The sequence below is a fragment of the Salminus brasiliensis genome, chromosome 20, assembly GCF_030463535.1.
Source record: "Salminus brasiliensis chromosome 20, fSalBra1.hap2, whole genome shotgun sequence".
In the NCBI taxonomy this organism is placed as follows: Eukaryota; Metazoa; Chordata; class Actinopteri; order Characiformes; family Bryconidae; genus Salminus; species Salminus brasiliensis.
The window spans coordinates 2,771,396-2,789,903 of NC_132897.1; positions in this window are offsets into that span (position 1 = coordinate 2,771,396).

The following is an 18,508-nucleotide window of genomic DNA, read 5'->3' on the forward strand; positions in this document are numbered from 1 at the left end:
GCTAATCTACACTGAACCACCATCCTAACATGCCTAACAGGACACAACTGTCCCGTTAAATGCATAACTAGCTCTTTCTGGCCTTGTGATAATCTGTGGGCAGCACGGATTGCTACTGGCTACCCAATCCACATCCCCCATGAGGTCATGTGACCGCAAACCCTGCCTCTTTCTCATTTCTAAGTGGGAAGCCCTCCGCTTGTCCCTGTACCAGGAGCACACACAGCGACTGAACTTGACTTTCGTTAGAAATGAGAAAACACTGGCCATCAGCAGCCAGAGTCAGAGAGAGCACAGTCAGCCTCGCTCTTTCAGGGGTGGGTTGACAGCTAACAGGCGTCTGTTAGCTGTTGGATCGGAGCCTGGGAGATGTGTGCTAGGTTTCACCCTCCTAGTGTTGGGTGCACTGCTGGTGATAGCTGGGTTGATCTAGTAAATTAGGTAGAAAATGGCGTAAAAAAAAAAAAAACAACAAACATCAAACAACATTTACACGTACACCAATTTGCCATTTATTGTCTTGAAATTCCTGCACGATCACGATATCAGACAGTTAGTACAACGCTGACAATCACCTTTTTGCCACACCCCTTTAAATATCACCAACGCTGCTATAAAATGCATATGAAAACACTGGGGGATGGTATTAACATGGGCGGAGCTTGTAAAATTGACAGATCACGACTGGCCAAAAAATACTGGATGTGTAAATTTTACATTCTACAAGTTACCTTCTGCTTTGTCTACTTACATGAGAATGGGCAGGGTCAAAGGTTGTACTGCAGCCAGTCACCAGAGGGCGTAAGAGAGACGTTTTGCTTTACGTTTCAGTTGCTGCTATTCAGTGCAATCCTATATACAGTCTATGGAAGCAACCACAGCTCTGCTTCTGCGCTGGAAGCTCAATGAAGGTGGTCTGAGACACTAAGGCTATAGTTTTGGCTTCATTTGTGCAGAATGGAGGGGAATGGAACCGCGGTGCCCATGTTTTCTACAGTCATACGTACAGATAAATGACAAAAAAGGTTTCATATGGTCCATACAATTATATATATATATATATATAGTGTGCATATGTAATAATAGATATAGATAGATATATATAGATAAATAGATAGATAGATAGATAGATAGATAGATAGATACACATATGTGTGTGTCTACGTTTATGTAATAATAATATTAATAACATAATACTAATAATATAACATAACATAATAATACAATATTTGTATTATATCTGTTATATAATATAATAATATAGATATATATACATACTTATATATGTTTAATAATAATGTCTTGTATTATGCCTTTGTATATGCATATGTGTGTGTGTGTGTGTGTGTGTGTGTGTGTGTGTAATGACATTGTCCCATATGTATTGTCCCGTATGTTATATATATATGCCCTGTATCCAGATTCCCATTATGTCAAAAAGTGAAAAGCAGAAAAAATGGAGACACAAGGTTTTGGTGTCGATATGCTGCTTTGACAACAATCCATATACTTCATACGTCTGTTTGTGGTCTTCTTCTCCTAGCAGTCCTGTTTGGTGTGTGTTGTGTCTCTGCCGTGGTGTGTATCCCTCTGTGCGGTGCTGCTTCACTGTGTTGCACTATGTAAAAAGATAAACATGAGGCACGGCCACAAAACGGCATGATCTTGAACTTCTGTGTAGATAAAAACTTCTTTCTGACTTCCCTTCTGTACTTTCAGTTTCATCTGGTGCATAAACACACACACACACACACACACACACACACACATTTATACCCACACAAACTGACTCCTGTTGATAATGTACAGCTTTATCGGAGCCCTTCTCTAAGTGCAGTGATTACCTTCACCTCAGCAACCCGAACAACACACTTTATGAAGGGTAAAGTAAGTAAATAAATAAATAAATAAATGAAAACAGACAGAAGCTCTTAACACAAGGTTAATGCTTTGACATTTCACTTCCAAAGCTGTGGGACGCCACATCCACCAAGGGCGATAACCAAGCAAACAAACACAGGGCTTTAATTTTAAACAGGACATCGAGTCACACATATGTCCAATAAGAACTTCCAAATCTGTTGCTGCTGTCATGCAAAGACATCGCTTCTTCATTTGTGTTGCTTTTCACTTTTCACAAAAGATGTGAACTATATATATATATATATATATATATATATATATATATATATATATATATATATATTTCTTTTCTTTTTTTTATGTTAAATGTTTATTCCAAGTAATTGTGGAGCATTTCTATTGGTTCCAAATTTAGATATTTGTTAAAGAACAACTGCCAGATTCACATTATCCCAAAAAAAGGGTTTTGTGTGACAGTATGCACATATATGCAATATTAATGTCCCCATATGTATTGTAGATATGTAAGTATATGCAATAATATTGTTCCCATATGTATTATATATATATGTAAGTATATGCAATATTAATGTCCCCATATGTATTGTAGATATGTAAGTATATGCAATAATATTGTTCCCATATGTATTATATATATGTAAGTATATGCAATAATAATGTCCCATATGTATTATATATATGTAAGTATATGCAATAATAATGTCCCATATGTATTATATATAAGTATATGTAATAATATTGTTCAATTATGTATTATATATATGTAAGTATATGTAATAATAATGTCCCCACATGTATTATATATATATATATATATATATATATATATATATATATATATGTAAGTATATGCAATAATGTCCCATATGTATTATATATATAAGTATATGCAATAATAATGTCCCCATATGTATTATATATATAAGTATATGCAACAATAATGTCCCATATGTATTATATATATATGTAAGTATATGCAATAATAATGTCCCATATGTATTATATATGTAAGTATATGCAATAATTATGTCCCCATATGTATTATATATATGTAATTATTTGCAATAATAATGTCCCATATGTATTATATATATGTAAGTATATGCAATAATAATGTCCCATATGTATTATATATATATATGTAAGTATATGCAATAATAATGTCCCATATGTATTATATATATAAGTATATGCAATAATTATGTCCCCATATGTATTATATATATATATATGTAATTATTTGCAATAATAATGTCCCATATGTATTATATATATATGTAAGTATATGCAATAATAATGTCCCCACATGTATTATATATGTAAGTATATGCAATAATAATGTCCCCATATGTGTTATATATATGTGTAAGTATATGCAATAATAATGCCCCATATGTATTATATATATGTAAGTATATGCAATAATAATGTCCCTTATGTAAGTATATGCAATAATAATGCCCCATATGTATTATATATATGTAAGTATATGCAATAATAATGTCCCTTATGTAAGTATATGCAATAATAATGTCCCATATGTATTATATATATAAGTATATGCAATAATATTGTCCCCATATGTATTATGGACTATGTATTATTATGACTGGACCAATAGAAATGCGAGAATATATGACAAACTGGCATACACTGACATACAACATACACACAAACAAAAATACACACACACGCACACACACACACATTCCTTCCCCATTCAATTGCAGAGTGAATTCATTCTGCACGTTTGATTAACCCCCCTCCCCCCTCTCTCTAAATGGACTCCACTTTGATTGCTGACCACAGGGTGGTAATCTGCACCGAGTGCAATAGCACCGAGCCACGAAAATCACTTCAACAGGTGCCCTGTCACCTTCATATCAACACTCCCTTTCTCTCCATTCACAACGTGCTGTCAATCACCCTATCTCTCCTTTTCTCCCTCTTTAGTGGAAGTGGAGGCGCAGCTCGTCTCCATGCACTCATTTCCATCAGAGTGCACCAGCAGACCACGCTGCTAATGCAATTCCATCCTCCAAGACCCAGGCTTTCAGGCATTGCCATGAGAAAGATTGCTAATGAATAGGCTTTGCTGACCGGCGTGCTGAAACTAGAGGTGGGTAGAGGAGACTGAGCCCATTCTCAGGGCACAGTATTGCTCCATCAGTAAAGCAGTGACTCAGGTCGAACCAAGTACTGCAGTACTGAGTAACATCTAGAACTGCAGTGGTGTTTCTGAGTCCATCTAGCGTCCATCAGCACAGGACGTGAAGCCTGGTAGACTCCATTCTTCTCTTTCTCATGTCCTTTTGGTCTGAAATAAAAGGGCAACTGCCTAGCAACAGAAACCATTTAGCAACTACCTATGAATCCCATAGCAACCACCCATAACACCAAAGCAACTACCGAGCAATACCCTAACAATGCCCTGGAAAACCATACCATCCATCTAGAAGCACTATAGCAACTACCTAGCAAACCCATTCCAACCACAATGCAAATACCTTGCAACCACCTAGCAATACCTTAGCAACCACAAAGCACCTCCATAGCAACCCCCTGGCAACACCACAGCAACCACCGGTTATACCACAACAATCACATGGGATACCGCCTAGCAATACCCTCGCAATCACAAAGCAACTCCGTAGGAAAAACCTAGCAACACCCCACCAAGCATAAAGAAACTCCATAAAAAATGCGCCTAGCAACACCATGGAAACCACCTAGCAACTACATTTGAATCCCATAGCAACCACCTCTAGTACTACAGCAACTACCTAGCAATACCCTGGAATACCATACCAACCATATAGAAACACTATAGCACTAACCTAGCAAACCCACAGCAACCACCTGATATACCACAACAATCACATAGGATACCGACTAGCAATACCCTAGCAATCACAAAGCAACTCCGTAGCAAAAACCTAGCAGCACCCTACCAAGCATAAAAAACGCCATAGAAAGCGCCTAGCAACACCATGGAAACCACCTAGCAACTACCTTTGAATTCCATAGCAACCACCTCTAACACCATAGCAAATGCCTAGCAATACCCTGGAATACCATACCAACCATCTAGAAACACTATAGCACCAACCTAGCAAACACCATAGCAACCACATGGGATACCAATGTGACCACCTGGCAAATACCTTGCAACCACCTAGCAATACCCTAGCAACCACAAAGCAACTACCTGGCAACATCACAGCAACCACCTGGTATTCCACAACAATCACATAGGATACCGCCTAGCAATACCCTAGCAATTACAATGCAACTCCATAGCAACCGCCTAGCAACACCATAGCAATCATCTGGTATACCACAGCAACCACAAAGGATACAATTGCAACTGCCTAGCAAAAACCTAGCAACACTCTTCCAATCATAAAGAAACTCCATAGTAACCGCCTAGCAACCCCATAGCAACCACCTGGTAAATCCCAGCAACCATCTAGCAAAATCATAGCATCAACCTAGCAAACCCACAGCAAATGCCTAGCAACATCCGAATACCCGCTAAGCAACTCCATAGCAACATCCTATCATCCCCCTGGAATACTACAGCAACCATCTAGCAAACCAATAGTAAGAATTACTCTAGCAACACCTTTCCAACCATAAACCAACACTGATATAACCACCAAGCAACACCATAGCAACCACCTGGTATACCCCAGCAACCAACAAAGGATGACGCTGTACAAACGATAATGACCCTCTTTTGTCGGACAGATTCAATGAAACTTGTCTAATTCACTCCTTGCACGGCAGGGGGCCAGCAATACCATAGCAAATGTCTAGCAACACCCTAGCAACCACAAAGCAACTCCGTAGCAGCCACCTAGCAACACAACAGTAACCACTTAGGATACCATTGCAATTGTATAGCAAAACCCTAGCAATACCTTTTCAACCATAAAACAACTCCATAGTAACCACCAAGCGACACCATAGTAATCACCTGGTATGCTCCAGCAACCAACAAAGGATGACGCTTTGTAAAATGACCCTCTTTTGTCGGACAGATTCAACAAACTCATCCCCCGGAATACTACAGCAACCATCCAGCAAACCAATAGTAAGAACATTGCATACCACTAGGACCATAAATCCATAGTAACCACCTAGCAACTACATAGCAACCACATGGTATACTACCGCAACCAAAACCCTAGCAGAAAGAGTTTGACCCAAGCCTAGCAACTGCCTGGAAGTGGAAACCGCTGGAGCTGCGTCCCTATTCAGATTTGAACCTTTACACTTTTGTGGTGGATCATTTCTATTGGTCCCTTCATCAGGAAATGCTCTCACAATATAAAAGAACACCATTGGTAAATGATGTAAAATGTAAGAAAAAGCAAAGATGGGGTTATGAAGGTTTCTGATGATGGAAGTTCTGATGCAAAAATACAGCTACAAAAAAATTGCAGCCAAAAAAGCAATTATCTGTGCTGTGAGTTTATCTCTCCAAATCTGCTGTAAAATCATTACTAACTCCCTCATGAACTTCACATGACTGTGAAGCTCGAATCCACCCTACTTATCCAACTTATGAACAAAGGAAATCAATAATAAACTTCATTTAGAAATGTGCAGAATGCTAAACCACAGTTTGGCTTCAGAATCTCCCAGGTGGCAGAATAGCTGTAGGCTGAGCTTGGGTCTAAAAGCTCCGGAAAGGAAAAACAGCTCAATATTAAATATTCCCCATAAACATCCAGACAGGACGGGAGACCCGCCTTCCAGACTCGCACAGCAGCACCACAATATTCCCTAGACGGCGGTAAGCGTTTTCAAATAGGATTTTTCATCCCACATAGGATACCACTTAGCAACACCCTAGCAACCACAAAGCAACTCCATAGTAACCACATAAGATACCATTGCAACTGCCTAGCAAAACCCTAGCAACACCTTACCAACCATGAAGCAACTCCATAGTAACCACATGGCAAAACCATAGCAACCACCTGGTATACCCCAGCAAACAACATAGGATGACACTCCAATCAGTAATGACGGACAGAGTCAATAAAACTCGACATTTTCACTCCCTGCATGGCAGCGGGCCAGCAACACCATAGCAAATGCCTAACAACATTATCTGGTATACCACAGGAACCATATAGGGTACCACCTAACAACACCCTAGCAACACCATAGCAAGCACATAGGAAACCACTGCAACTGTATATCAAAACCATTGCAAGTGTATGTCAAATTCACTCCTTGCACGACAGGGGGTGGCAACACCATGGCAAATGCCTAGCAACACCATAGCAACCACATGGTATACCACAGCAACCACATAGGATTCCACCTAGCAACACCCTAGCAACCACAAAGCAACTCTGTAGCAGCCACCTAGCAACACAATAGTAACCACTTAGGATACCATTGCAACTGCATAGCAAAACCCTAGCAACACCTTTCCAACCATAAAGAAACACCATTGTAACCACCAAGCAACACCATAGCAACCACCTGGTTTACCCCAGCAACCAACAAAGGATGACGCTTTGCAAAATGACCCTCTTTTGTCGGACAGATTCAATGAAACCTGACAAATTCACTCCTTCCACAGCGGGGGCCAGAGACGGAAGTTTCTAAATCCAAGGGCTTGACATGCTGCCAGCTGCCTGAGGGCAATGCGCTAACAGAGGCAGAGCACTTCTAATTAACACCGTTTCCTCAATGTGATGAACATGAGAAAACACACCAGGCAGCTCCGGCACGAGCATGACACAACTTCATACAGCAGCCTTAGTGCTCAATTACGGGACTCTGAGTGACGCTTCTGTTAAAAAGAAAAAAAAGAGCCGTTGACATCGGTATGCTGAAAGAGTCGATCTCGACGTGTCTCATCTTTCAGAAGGCTGATCCTGACTTCCTAATCCAGATCTGAGAATGAAAACGCTCGCTCTCTTAGCAACCCTACGCAGCTCCGCAACGCTGAAGCCAATTATCTCATGACTACACTTTTTGCCAGTGAGATAGCAGGTCATAACTCCGAGGGCTTGACATGGTGCTAGCTGCCTGAGGGCAAAGCGCCAATGGTGGTACCACACGTCTAATTAACCCTGTTTCCTTAGTTTGACGAAGATGTGAAAACACACCAGGTTATAAGATCTCGGCGTGTGCATGGATGCAACACGTGCATGGCTCTGTTGCAGGAAGGCTGCTTAGGGATTCTTCTTCCCGGGACACTTGTGCTTCCCGGTGACGGAGTTTGACAGAGCCCATGTGATGGAATTTAGCTGGAGTCGACTGGGCTGTGAGCCAGGACTGCCACACCAAAGCGGTAGTTAGGCTGGGCTCTGAGTTGAGACCTTCCCGTCGAGGCAACAAGGTTTTGCTGGGCTGTGAGGCAGGGAGGTAGACTGTGCCATGAGTCGGGACGAGGAAGCAGGGTTTTACCCTTGAAATTGAGCTGGCCATTTTTTTTGTTGATATGGCAAGCCAGGACTTTGCTGGGCTGCCATGAGTCCTGGCTCGCCTGGGAATTTCTTGCCGAGGCAGCAGGGTTGGCTGGGCCTTGAGGAGTTCTACTGCACCTTCAGATGGTGGAGTTCCGCAGGGTTGGAGCTGGCACCTTTTGGTGGAATTCAGCTGGAGTTGACTGGGCTGTGAGCCAGGATTTCCTCACCTGTGGAGGCTGTGGAGGCAGGGAGGTCAACTGCCATGAGTTGGGACATTCTTGCCGAGGCAGCAGGATTTGCCGTTTGGCAGTGTGGCAGAATTCAGCTGAAGTTGACTGGGCTGTGAGGCAGGGAGGTCATGAGTCGGGACTTTCTCGCCATAACAACAGTCTGGCTGGGCGGTGAGTTAGGGGGTTCAACTGGACCATGAGTCTGGACTTTCTCGCCATAACAGCAGTCTGGCTGGGCGGTGAGCTAGGGGGGTTCAACTGGACCATGAGTCTGGACTTTCTCGCCATAACAGCAGTCTGGCTGGGCGGTGAGCTAGGGGGGGTTCAACTGGACCATAAGCATTCTTGTTGAGACGGCAGGGTTTCGCTGGTCTAGGAGTTAGGTAGTTCGGGAGGGCTGTTAGTCTACAGATTAGCTGTGGGGACATGGTTGGTTCTGCTGAGCTGGCGATGAATCAGTGATTCAACGGGGGAGCTGTCATGATGACAAATCCTGTACTCGACCAGAAAAGCAAGACCGATTCCTGGAAATTAGCATGTGCAGACGTATGTGGCACAGTGCCAGATCTTTATTTAAAGCATGACGCCAGTGACATGTTTAAATGATGTCTCCAGAGTTTCGATTAATGAAAAACGTGATCATCATGCTTTCTTTCTACGGCTCAGGAGTCACTGACTAGATGAAAGATTACTGTCCTTCACAACACCTGCATCTACAAACCACTGGCAAATTGGTCCATGGAGTACATCTACAATCTGCAATCAAACCAATGTCTACAATTATGCTGCCATTAGGGTCTCAATCAGAAACTGCTCAGACACCATCACGCTCACCTCAAGAGTCAACTGCTTCAGGGTTGTGACACAAACCTCTAGAGATGGGAAGATGGCAAAATCAATGCGCACACCAACCTGCTCATGTCCATCTCTGAAACAGGCTCTATGTGTTCAATATTTTCTGATATTAATACAAATCTGACTGCGTTTAGTTCTGATTTCTGAATGATACTTTCTTTAAATATAAAAAAATATCAAATATATAGATCAAATAACAGTCAAGGGGGCACAGGGCCATAACACAAAATTGCAGCATGGGAGACTATTGACCTCTGACCCCAAAGTCCTTTGATTGGCCTAGACATGTGTGGTATCTGACGGGTGCTTCTGTAGCGAAAATGCAAGGCTAGTGTTACTAACAAACACTGGACTTCGGGGCCCCAGGAGTAGGTGTTTCCAATAAAGTGGCTATTGAGTAGACATACGAGGTAGGCGTTTCCAATAAAGTGGCCAGTGAGTAGACATACGAGGTAGGCGTTTCTAATAAAGTGGCCAGTGAGTGGAAGTACAAGCTAGGTGTTTCTAATAAAGTGGCCAGTGAGTGGACGTATGAGGTAGGTGTTTCTAATAAAGTGACCAGTGAGTAGACATACGAGGTAGGTGTTTCCAATAAAGTGGCCAGTGAGTAGACATACGAGGTAGGCGTTTCTAATAAAGTGGCCAGTGAGTGGAAGTACAAGCTAGGTGTTTCTAATAAAGTGGCCAGTGAGTGGAAGTACAAGGTAGGTGTTTCTAATAAAGTGGCCAGTCAATGGAAGCAAAAGGTAGGTATTTCTGATAAAGTGGCCAGTGAGTGGAAGCACAAGGTAGGTGTTTCTGATAAAGTGGCCAGTGAGTGGACGAATGAGGTAGGTGTTTCTGATAAAGTGGCCAGTCAATGGAAGCACAAGGTAGGTGTTTCTGATAAAGTGGCCAGTCAATGGAAGCAAAAGGTAGGTATTTCTGATAAAGTGGCCAGTAAGTGGAAGTACAAGGTAGGTGTTTCTGATAAAGTGGCCAGAGAGAGGAAGCACAAGGCTGGAGCTGTGTATTAAATGTGGAGAAGTAAGCGAGCAGTGAGGTTAATCCAGGGCAGGGAGGATTTTGAGGAGGTAATGATCACTGACAGTAATATGCTAAACTTGATATGCCTCAGAATTGACCCATTTTTTATAACTTTTCAGCAGCCGCTGCCATGGAGCTGCCATTTAAATCACTTCCTGACTGTGGCCAGACACTTTTGCCCATAGCAACATGCACTTGACAACCACCTCCCTGTTCCCCACAGGGGCAATTTGTCCACAGCCTGCAGGTTTGTCACTTTATAGCGTATTGTATATCAGAAATTAGCATTTTAGAGCATTGTAATGAGAAAAACAGTAATTAATAACTGGCAAATTATGAAATAAATGAAGCTGTGCTTGTCGTGTGTGTATGTGGGATCAGTAGTAGGTCTTCAGATGGTGACGGCCGTGGTTTTACATTAATGCTTGCTGTGGAAAACGTGTTCCTCTTAAACGCTGCTGTTCTTCCACTTGTCACTTTGACGGGAACCTGATGTTTCTGTGTCCACGAGCTGTCAGGAGCCAAACGAGCAGAGATTTGTGGGGCATCATAGCAAGTTGCCAGCGGGAGGAAGGATGAGGTAGGTGTTTCTGATGAAATGGTCAGGAAGTAGAAGAGCAAGGCAGGTGTTTCTAATAAAATGGCCAGAGTGTGGAAGAGCAAGGCAGGAGTTTCTAATAAAATGGCCAGAGTGTGGAAGAGCAAGGCAGGAGTTTCTAATAAAATGGCGAGGGAGTGGAAGAGCAAGGCAGGTGTTTCTAATAAAGTGGCCATGCAGTGGAGGTGTAAGTGTTTCTGATTAAATGGCAACTGAGTGGAAGGACAAGGTAGGTGTTTCCAATAAAATGGCCAGGAATTGGAAGTAAGAGGTAGGTATTTCTAATAAAACGACCATGCAGTGGATGTATGAATGTTTCTGATAAAATGGCCAGTGAGTGGGAGCATGAGGTAGGTGTTTATAATAAAGTGGCCAGTGAGTGGAAGACAAGACAAGTGTTTACTTTAAAAGTGTTTCTGATAAAATGGCCAGGGAGTGGAAGTATGAGGTAGGAGTGTTTCTGATAAAATGGCCACTGAGTGGAAGCAAGAGGTAAGTGTTTCTAATTAAATGGCCGGGGAGTGGAAAAGCAAGGTACGTGTTTCTAATAAAGTGGCCAGTGAGTGAAAGCCTGAGGTAGATGTTTCTAATAAAGTGGCCAGTGAGTGAAAGCCTGAGGTAGATGTTTCTAATAAAATGGCCATGCAGTGGATGTATGAGTGTTTCTGATAAAATGGCCACTGAGTGGAAGCATGAGGTAAGTGTTTCTAATGAAATGGCCAGGGAGTGGAAGAGCAAGATACGTGTTTCTAATAAAGTGGCCAGTGAGTGAAAGCCAGAGGTAGGTGTTTCTAATGAAGTGGCCATTAAGTGGAAGGACAAGGTAGGGGTTTCCAATAAAATGGCCAGTTAGTGGAAGCATGAGTTATGGAATTCCTAATAAAATGGCCAGAGAGTGGAAGAACAACTTAGGTGTTTCTATTAAAATGACCAGGGAGTGGGAGAACAAGGTAGGTGTTTCTAATAAAGCGGCCATTAAGTGAAAGGACAAGGTAGGTGTTTCTAATAAAATGGCCATGCAGTGGAGGTATGAGAGTTTCTGATAAAATGGCCAGTGAGTGGATGCACAAAGTAGATGTTTCCAGTAAAATGGCCATGCAGTGGAGGTATGAGAGTTTCTAAGAAAGTGGCCACTGAGTGGAAGGACAAGGTAGGTATTTCTGATGAAACGGTCAGGGAGTGGAAGAGCAAGGTAGGTGTTTCTAATAAAATGGCCAGTGAGTGGAAGCACAAGGAAGTGCCAGGGCCAATGAAAAGCCATTGCAGGCAATTCACAGGGTGACTGGTTTCTATGAGAGGCTGCAGGCAAAAGAAAGTATCTGAACTGACCTGAAGAGAAACTTTGAATGGCCATTTGTCTGGCTTCACTCAACCTGACCATGATGGAGAGGTCAGTTGAAGGCTATTAATGTGCTGAACTAGACAGAGAGATACACAGTGTTTATCAGTATAGTCATTTACTACCAAACTACATATTGTAATAATTATAGCTATTGAATTTCCATAAGCTATAAGCCACAATGAGCTATAAAACCATGTCATAAATAATATATTTATATATTATGTAATATATGAGAGGCCCAACTCCCAGAAGAGAGGTGTTAGCACTGTCACTAGTAGGACAATTAGACAGCAAAGGTCAGCAGAGGTCAGGTCTGTATTTATTGCCGTACATTATAACAAAGAAACCAGCAGGCTGAGGTTAGTTAGGTGAGGTTGGTTAGGTGTCTTCAGCAGTTGGTGTTGGTGTACACTCACAGAGCACTTTATTAGGAACACCTGTACACCTACTCATTCATGCAATTATCCAATCAGCCAATCGTGCACTGCAAGAACTCTAGGAAGTGATGTCCTACTAAACTCAATTCTCAATTTTTACATTTTTGTAGGAATATTATAAGAATTATTCAGCTTATGAACTGTTATTTATTTATTTATTTACTTGTTTTAAATAATGTTATGCCCTGCAGATCATTTCACTTGTTTTCAGCCTGAAAAATCTTAAATTATCTGTTATTTTCTGAATTAAGCCAAATGATCAAGGCACTTTTATTAGATACAATTACTTAGAACAAGTAAAAAAAAAGTCAGAAAATGAGTTGAATAATCTTGTATTATTACATTAATCTAAAAATGAGAAATACTACATACTTACACTACATTTTATTAGGATTTGATGGCGGTATAACGCTAATACCGCAGTATATAAATAATTAGTGTCTGATGTGTCTAATTTTGGTTCTGCGTCTATATCTAGGTCATGACCAAATGAGCTCATTTCCCCTGTGCATTTTAAAAGAGCCACAGGGTGGGGGCGCTGTGGGAGCTCACTGATTAGTCAAGCCCACCGTAGTTGCAAGTTTAGCATCACTGAATTTGATTAAAAAAGAAAGCAAGTAAACCTGGATGAGCCAGTTTACTAAATAGGCCTGAAAACATTGGAAAACCCTCCTAAGAGCATTACCTCAACTCTGTGCTCTCAGATATGAGGCTTCATCCTCTAAACTGGTGGATTTGAGCTTCTGTTAGCTGGAACACGGCCTGTGCTGTGGTGTTGAGCCAGCTAGCTAACTTTCCTAGGCCTAGATAGCCGGCTACGAGTCCAAACCCAGCAGAACCGGCCTCTCATTCCTAGTTTGTATGGTCAGCGCTTGTGTCGGTGCTCAGCAGTTAGTCAGCAGCAGCTGCTCTGGGCCGTAGATGTCCATTAGCATAGTGCTAACTGCATGCCGAAGTCACTGAGTAGCTTCAAACAGGCTTGTTTCAGTGGATTCCAGCATTATTTGGTCAACATCATCAATAAAACGGCCTCCTCGGCTTGGTTTAAGATGAGTATGAATTATGAATGCAGATTCCACCATGCTAGCAGCTGAATTACGGCTTCAGTAAGTTAGCTAGCTGCACGGCCTTAGTAACCAGTCAGACCTGCCGTGGAAGAGAAGCCAATGATCACGCAAGCATCTGGACTGGATCTGATCTTGGAGCATTGGAAGAATTCCAGAGGTGGAAGGTTTTTCTTAATAACACAGACTGTTTTTGGTGCTTTGGTTTAGCTTCGGTAATTAATGTTACCCTTAGATAAAGGTTGTAGGTCCAGAGGTTCACGGACGCAGGGAATTGTAGTATACTGAGATGCTGGAGCTGTCGTCCCCCCGCTTGCACCCGTTCACTCAGATTTGTGGACAGTGGAGCAGACAGTGTTTCAGGATGCTCCCATGTCTGTGTTACCCTCTGGCTCTCTCCTTTCAGTTAGGTTGTTATAGCAAGCTACGTCCAAAGAGGTACAGCAACCTTACCTTAGGTTGGAAGCGTTGGAAGAAGGTGGCCTGATTTGATGAACCCTGCAGCACTTAGCACTTGTCTAGGCACGGTTCTTACCTGTAGGAAGCACCAGATCCACGCCAGATCCTCGCACTTCGCTATACTGACAGCAGTTTGAAGGATCTGCTGAAACGTCTTGGTCTCAGATACCACAGATAGCATCTCCAGAGGTCTTGTAGAGGGAGCAGCTTTGGTGGATCATTAGTTTTGGCCCATTAGGAGATGCTGAACTAGCTGCAGGTGTGTGGACGGATGTGGACGGATGTGGACGGATACAGAGAGCTTGAATCTATGCTTTGTCTATGCAGGAGAAAGACGTTACGGCAATTACCCACCTCTATGTGTGTGTTTAGACAGGCTGGGGAAAAAAGGAAACTCAGGGGGTGACAGTGTGCAGTACAGGGATCAAGAAAAAAGGCTGAAGACACAGTAAAAAGTTAATCCAGGCCTGCAGACATGAAGGTGAAAGACTCATTTTCCCCGCTGAGACATCCTGAAGGTGTTTGACTTATCCCGTCAAATATACGCCCACCCACCAGTGAATGAATGAACACGTATGGCTGGTCCTCATTATCGACATGGCCAGCGTTCCAACACCAGCAGATTCCAGAACGGCACTGAAGAGAAGGCCGAGAAATAGCCAAGCACCCTCTCTGATAAGCAGGCAGAAAAATTTGGGATGTTTTGATAAGGATGGAGCAGAAAAGCATGAAAACGAGGAGATTACCGCTCAGCATCTTCCAAAATTGCTCTGCTGTAGTTCAAGTCGATTGAGCCTCAGCTCGGAAATGTTTGATTGTACAAAGGAAGTGTCCAGCGGTGAATGCAGGACTGCTATAGACCAACATCAGGAACCCTGTACCAGTAAAATATCAACAAAAGAAGAAGACATTCACGCCACACATCCATAAGACTGAATTGTATTGCCTCAGGCCTTTCACTCAGATTCACACACATGTCTCTAAAACGGCAACTTTACAGAAGGAGGAAAAAAGCTTCTGAACTTTCAATGGAAGTCGATGGAAAAATATATTTCTCCAAGTCGTTTTGGAGCATTTCTATTGGTCCGTTCATCATGAAATTCACATACAATGTAAAGAACATCTGCCAGATTCACATTATGTCAAAAAGTGAAAAACGGCAAAATTGAAGATTGGCTATGCGTCCACAAATTTGTGGTCACCCCTTCTAATGAATGCATTCAGCTACTTTAACTTGCACCCATTGCACTGACACAGATGTGCAAATGAACATAGACATACACACACCTTATCTAGTCATTGTAGAGAAGTACTGCCAATAGATCAGGACACCTCTGGAGCAGATCAACCGACATGAAGCTAATAATTGCTAGGCGTGGGCTATAGAGGGGTATAAATCCCCCCAGCATTGAGCTGTGGAGCAGTGGAAGACAAACAGACTTGTGTAAGTGGATTCCAACACTGACTACTGACATTAACAAAAATGGCAACCTCAACAGAATACCCAACTAGCAAGCTACGTCCAATGAGGTTAGATAAAGCAACACTATACAGCAGCACTATTACCCTAAATCAGCAGCATCAGAATCATGCTGATGCTCCACTGACTGCAACAGTAATTCCCACTGTAGGTCCCAGAATTCAGAAGTCTTCAGCAGGGGAAAGAGCATTTTCTTAGAAAGCCTCCCAACTCTGGAATAACACTGATTGTTTTTGGTGCTTTGGTATAGCTTCGGTAATTAATGTTACCCTTAGATAAAGGTTGTAGGTCCAGAGGTTCACAGACACAGGGAATTGTAGTACACTTAGATGCTGGAGCTGTCTTCCCGCCGCTTGGGTTCCCGACAGTGGAGCAGCCAGTGTTTCAGGATGCTCCCATGTCTGTGTTACCCTCTGGCTCTCTCCTTTCAGTTAGGCTGTTATAGCAAGCTATGCCCAAAGAGGTACAACTACCTTAGGTGGGTTCAGTCTGCAGTTTGAAGACAGCAAGCATTGGACTCCCAGGGGACGTTTTTGCCACCACTTCGGTGCAGGACAGAAAAAAGTCTGCACGCTCGTCTTCCGTGGATCTTAAAGGATAGCGGGTAGATCCGAGCCGTACTTGAAGCTGGAAGGGCTCTCGGTGCAAATCGGCTTTTGACCATCGCCATTTATCATTTTCTTAAAAAGCCTTCCATCTCTGGAATAGCACAGATCATTTTTGGTGCTTTGGTTTAGCTTCAGTAATTAATGTTACCCTTAGATAAAGGTTGTAGGTCCAGGGGTTCACGGACACAGGGAATTGTAGTATACCGAGATGCTGGAGCTGCTTGTGTCCCCGACAGTGGAGCAGCCAGTGTTTTAGGATGCTCCCATGTCTGTGTTACCCTCTGGCTCTCTCCTTTCAGTTAGGTTGTTATAGCAAGCTACGCCCAAAGAGATACAGCAACCTTATCTTAGGTGGGTTCAGTCTGCAGTTTGAAGACAGCGAGTGTTGGACTCTGCTGTTCGGACACCCAGGGGAAGCTCATTCCACCACTTCGGTGCAGGACAGAAAAAAGTCTGGATGCTCGTCTTCCGTGGATCTTAAAGGATGGGGGGTCGAGCCGAACCGTACTTGAAGCTGGAAGGGCTCTCGTTGCAGATCGGCTTTTGACCATCGCCATCAAGTACGGAGGGGCTGGCTGGTCCAGTCTTGGCTTTGTAAGCCAGCGTCAGTACGCCGGGTTCTAAGACCAGGGGTGGTCATATTATTCTGGTATGTTGGTGTGTATCCCATTTATTTGTCATACAGAAATCTGGCTTAGATCCAGACAGATTCAGCTCTGTTCTTTATAGGTTTTACATCCTTGCCAAAACAAACCTGTTTCCAATTCTTTCAAAGCCAGAGGCATTCCACACCACCATGTGAAAAGAAAAAAAGCTCTCTCGGTTGCGTGGAGCTGTTAATAGGCCAACCTGCTTCATCAGAGAAGACATGAACAGAAAAGGACTTAGCACTTCTGAGATGGACTTATAGAGCCAGTCAGAACTGCCACAGCTGGCAGGAGCAGAGGCCGTCCTACAGCAAGGTCAGTGCACTATACTGTGTGTTTAATCTATTGCCCTCTCTTATGGAATGTACTGCTAGTCTGGGGGCTACTGTGGTGCAGAAATCGATGATTGGTCACACACACAAGGCATGGTGTAAAAGGGAGGACATCTTTTAGATAAATTTGTCACATTTACCTCCAATTTTGTACTTATAGTTAATTCATCTGTTCGTAGCTCCCTTAACACTACCCATGCTCCCGACACTACGTCTCCTCCGATACATGTGAAGCCATTCATTGCCTCTTCTGAAACTGCAGCCGATGACATGGGGGGGGCAGCCGATACACTCAGAGAAAAGCTACCCACCCGAAGAGAGCACGGCTAACTGTGCTCACTCAGGCTCCGGCTGCTGAAGGCAAAGTGGATCGGCTTGGGATTCGAACTCACGACCTCTGGGCCATAGTGGAAGCACATTAGACCTCTTGGGTTTTGTTTTTTTGAAACCCCCCAATGGACTTTCTGCTTCATCCCCTATAAAAAGAAAAAACGAAGGGGCAACAAATGGTTCTTTAAATGATGCCATAGAGGAAACATTTTCGGTTCTTGGTAAAGAACCATGTTTTTAACAGAGATGTGTGAGTGCCAAGAACCTTTACACCTTAATAAGTGACGGATTATTAGAGGTTTAAAATAGGGATGCACCGGTCTGATACTAGGATCGGATATTGTTCCAAAATTAGCTGGATCGGGTATCGGATATTTAGTCTAGATCCTAGATCCAGGTCCGATTCTCGCACCGCCGGTATTCTAGGCTTCATAACCCAGGAACAGAACCCAGAGTAACCTACAGACATCATACACAGATCATAGCAAACAGTAGGACCCCCCCCATCTAACCAGCATGGTGCCCTGGACCCATCAGTGGTTAATCCAGGGAGGGGCTGCTCACTCCTCTTTAGTCTCACAGACTTCCAAATGTTAAGAATAAAAGTCCTGAGCCCAGACAGCACTGTGGTCCACTGAGGCCCAGCACAGCTATTAATTTTAGTGACCAATAAACACAAACTGGGTTCATTAATATCTGCATTCATTTGTTATAGTTTGTTTTTTAAAGTAATAAAGTAATGATTACGTCAATCCTGAGGCCTTAAGTCTCTTCCAGAT